Source organism: Pinus tabuliformis, chromosome 4_2 (assembly GCF_031772625.1).
Source record: "Pinus tabuliformis cultivar Carrire ecotype Pingquan chromosome 4_2, CPIR1, whole genome shotgun sequence".
NCBI classification, from domain to species: domain Eukaryota; kingdom Viridiplantae; phylum Streptophyta; class Pinopsida; order Pinales; family Pinaceae; genus Pinus; species Pinus tabuliformis.
The window spans coordinates 469,607,874-469,612,233 of record NC_142304.1 but is presented as its reverse complement, the minus strand read 5'-3'; the positions used below and the strand labels follow the sequence as shown (position 1 = coordinate 469,612,233).

The 4,360-nt window shown below is 39.0% G+C and overlaps 1 long non-coding RNA gene across 2 annotated transcripts; it reads left to right on the top strand.

Annotated features, from left to right (window-relative positions):
* Positions 1-640: 640 nt before the first annotated feature.
* On the top strand, positions 641-4,041 carry LOC149169999 (uncharacterized). Of its 2 annotated transcripts, none has more exons than XR_016259441.1 (7): positions 641-850; positions 2,206-2,529; positions 2,619-2,840; positions 2,983-3,141; positions 3,259-3,430; positions 3,574-3,655; positions 3,914-4,041. It is a non-coding gene; the product is annotated as an uncharacterized LOC149169999 (long non-coding RNA). The 2 variants fall into 2 exon arrangements; XR_016259440.1 differs by having other exon boundaries at positions 642-859.
* The last annotated feature ends 319 nt before the right edge of the window (positions 4,042-4,360 follow it).

Here is a 4,360-nt window from a genome sequence, read left to right as displayed (position 1 = left end):
AACCAGTGAACGGTTAAAGACTTGTTGATGTGGCGACTCGCAATCCAAGATGCTTTTTCCACATCTCCCCACAACGTGCCTTGTAGAGGTGGCAGTGAAGATAAGTGTTTTTTTGCAGTCAAGAAAAGCACGACCGTTGCAGAGGTGGCAGTGAAGATTGTTTTTTTGCAGTCAAGAAAAGCACGACCGTTGCAGAGGTGGCAGTGAGAGAAGTGTTTTTTTGCAGAGGTGGCAGTCAAGAAAAGCAAGGCCGTTGAATCCCATCAGCAATATGTATTTCCAATCCTTCTCCCAATCTCTGCCTTTTCCGAATCTCCTCCTCCTCCCATGGCTACCTGCGCTGGGCTGAGTCTAGTCTAGTCTTGTCTTGGAGCTCCATGTCATGTCATGTCTGGTCTGGTATGAGTTTTGTGTGGTCTGGTTTTGTTTGTATGAGTCTGGTCTGGTATGGTATGTGTTGTTGTGTTGCGAGGTACAATACAATACAATTCAATTCAATTTTTAATCAGCAGGAGCAGGAGCGAAAGGGTTCAATCCCACGCAGATATATGAAGAGATATCCACCCACATCTTTCTCGATCCTAGCAGGCAAATTTCTGTACCTGTAAGATCTGTTTTCTTTTCATTGGGTTTCTTTTTTTTAATCTTGATACAGATTTTAGATTAGCTTAGTAAGTGACGACATACATACATTACAGGGTTTAATATGAATTTTGTAATTTGATGCAATTGGCTCGCTCTGTTCAAGAAGTATTATTGAATTGCCCGGCTAAACTATCTTAAATATGAATTGGTATTGGTACATGCATCAGTTTTCGAATCCACAGGTGTGCGCAAGGATTGAATCCAGGTAGAGTAGGTAAATTTCTTTGCATCTTTCTGGTTATATTCAAATATATACATGATCAACAAAATGATGAGTGGGATTAGTAGGAACTAATTTGGTCTGGGATCAGCCCTTTTCACGCTGTAATTTGATTTGGGATCGGCCCTGCATAATTATGAATCATAACCTTAATTATGACATAAATATTTATACGCCCCATAATTGCTAGTACCCATTTTAAATTCTAAAAAAATAAATTAGGCATCAGATGCAATTAATAATTTCATTTCAATTAATGTAAGAACCGAGATTAGCGTAGAAGCCGAGTAATTCAGATTCAGTTCACTGTGTCCTGCATATAATTTACAGCCACACACTCAAACAAACCGAGTTATTCTAGCGACCAACGACAGTTCACCGCCCTCTTTGTGCATTTAAACTTTGAGATTTATTCCAGCGGCAGTTCACTGATCTGTGCGTTTATCCATGAAATATTACTTCCAAAATATAATTAGTTACAGTCTTGAAGGAGGTCTTGAACCTCCGTTCTGATGGGTAACGTTCTGTTGCCGGCATTTGAACCCGAGTCGCCTTGAGAGCTTATGACATATTGAATCCAAAAATATGATTAGTTACACTCTTGAACGTCCGACCTACTGAATAATGTTTCGTTGCAGGGAGTTGAACCCGGGTTGCCTTGAGAGCTTATGAAATATTAAATCCAAAAATATGATTAGTTACGCTCTTGAAGGAGGGCTTCAACCTCCGACCTGACGGATGACGTTTCGTTGCCGGGATTTGAACCCGGGTCGCCCTGCGAGTTTATGAAATCTTGCATCCAATATATAATTACTTACAGTCTTGGAGGGCTTGGACCTCCGACCTCCTGGGTAACGTTCCGTTGCCGGGATTTGAACTCGGGTCGCCTTGAGAGTTTATGAAATATTGAATCTAAAATATAATTAATTACACTGTTGAAGTAGGGTTTGAACCTCTGATCCGATGGGATTTTGCCATGTGGCCTTCAGATTTTATGAAATATTAAATCCAAAATATAATTAGTTAGACGGTTGAAGTAGGGCTTGAACCTCTGCCATATTTATTCCAGCGATAGATCACTTATATGTGTATTTATCAGTAAACTTTGAGGGTTTATGAAATATTACATCCGAAATATAATCAGTTGAAACGAGGGCTTGAACTTCCTGGGTAACGTTTCGTTGGCGGGATTTGAACCCAGGACTTGAACCTCTGACCACATGGGTAACGTTCTGTTCCCGTTATGGGCGTAGAAACATTTATGTCCAATGTCATATTATGGTGCTGCATAATTGTGAATCATAACCTTATTCGCTGTGGTTGTGGTTGCATATATGCAGGTCTCTCTGTGGTGGTTCCCAACGTCCCTGAAATGCATTTCGCAGTTTCAATGGCATGGGCCGTTCTTAACACAATGCCTGCTCTGCTCAATTCAAACCAATTCCTGCCTCTCATCACAGACGGAACTCAGCCTCAGCCTCAGCCTGGTGCTCAGAGCTAGATCCATCCGTCACAAAACCTGACCTCCGCCCGCTGCTGCGCTTCAATTCAATTCAATTCTCTGATACCCATGGAAATTGGTTTGCACAGCCCAAAAAAGGAGGTCTATACGGTGCTGATAAACAGGGCCATGGAACTTGGCTTGCACTGCCTGAAACAAGCAGGTCTGATAATGTTTGTATAAAATGTGTAACTTATCTCTAAGAATTTGGGAGGATTACATAATTGAATCGTATATTATATTGTGGTGCAGGAGTTATGTTGGGAGCTAAGCGGTTATAGCGTGTATCAACTATGCAGAGGACGCATTGATTTCAGGTTAATCTCAACTGAATACATTTCCTTTTTTCACATGACGTGAACCAGAGAGTTGCATGACCTGTACTTGTACTGTGCTGAAAGTATATCATGCGGGGCATGGTTACCTTGGATTATTTCTCTCTTTAAAGGTCGACGGGACAGTATACAAATAGTGGTAAGATTCGTCCAATCTTTTCATTCTAAAATTTCTTTCTGTAGATGTTAGGATTCCAAATTATGCACTGTTTTGTTTTGTTTTTATACCTGTTCAGGTTTTTCTCATAAAGGAATTGGGTTTTTATTTAATGATTTGGCAGAGCAGTTGAACCCCACGATGTGCTGTTTCAATGCTCTGACAAAGGACGCACATTCCAACAGCGCAGTTATTGAGGAGATCCACAGTGGCAGCGATCCACTCGGACGGTGACAGTTACGGTCACATGGGAAGATGAGCAGCGTGGAGTGGAGTGGAGGAGGTGGAGTCCATATCTGAATTCCCATTCCAACTTTACAAATATATATTTTTTTGGTATTTGCTTTGTTTTCCCAGGATTGAGTATGAGGATTATTTGGTATTTGCTTGGTTTTTCCAGGATTGAGAAGGAGGGGCTTTTTTTGGTGTGTTCGGGTGGGAATGGGCATGAGGGTTTTTTAATTTAATTTTTCCGCTCAGTTCTGCTGAGAATGAATGAGACGCTAATCGAATTGATGAGGGGCCGAGCGTTATGAAGCGAGATCCACAGGGGCAAAGCAAAGCAAAGCAATGTAAGCACTGTTATATTTTCTGAGCGAGCAGCAGCTTCATCCGATTTTATGTAAATGCAACTATGGGTAAATTTTCTTACTTTTCATCGTGTTATACATTTAAAATTGGATAACCCAACCCAGTGAACTTTATTCATTTTCAGCTGTGTGATGGGCTCTCCACAAGAATGGACGCAGGGAGGAGACCACTCCACTCCACTGATTGATGGGCTTTAAGATACACAGGTGCTTATTATTTTTATTTATTTTTGGCTGGCTAGATAAACCATAAATATTAAATTTTAACAGTTACGAGTACTGTCAAGATAAAGTAATCCGCTTAAAAAAAATAATATATATAAAACATTTATGCATGAAACATTTATGCCTGTTTTGTTATAGGAATTTATGCAAAGTAGTTTTGCATACAAAATATTTATGTATCAGTATCAGAAGAAAGCAGCATAGATTGTCACTGAGTTTTAAAATATATTATTTTTGCAGATAATGGCTGCAATATATGTGCATGGCGAAAGCATTTACATCTCCATCATGTTCATGACATAAGACACATTGATCCCCTTCAAAAGAAATTATCATTTATGTATTCATTCTGTAATTACTCTTGAAAATCTCATAATAATAAAAATTATTTTTTTGTTTGAAGGGGCTAAAAGCCCCTTCTCAATGCCCTTGAGAATGAACCATGGTCATTCTTAAGGGCTTGTGCATCCTCTCTCCCTTTCCATTCTTTAGTTTTTACTTTTCCTTTTTTTTTTTATGTTTAAAAGTAATTAGCATCATAGATTTTAAGTTAATAACTTCTTAATTATTAGTATGCATGCTTTACACATTTTAATTTTTTAAATGCACTAAATAGTTATTGTTTGTGTAGTGATGTGTATTTATATTCTTTTCATGTAATGTTTGATGATTGATGACATTTTTTAC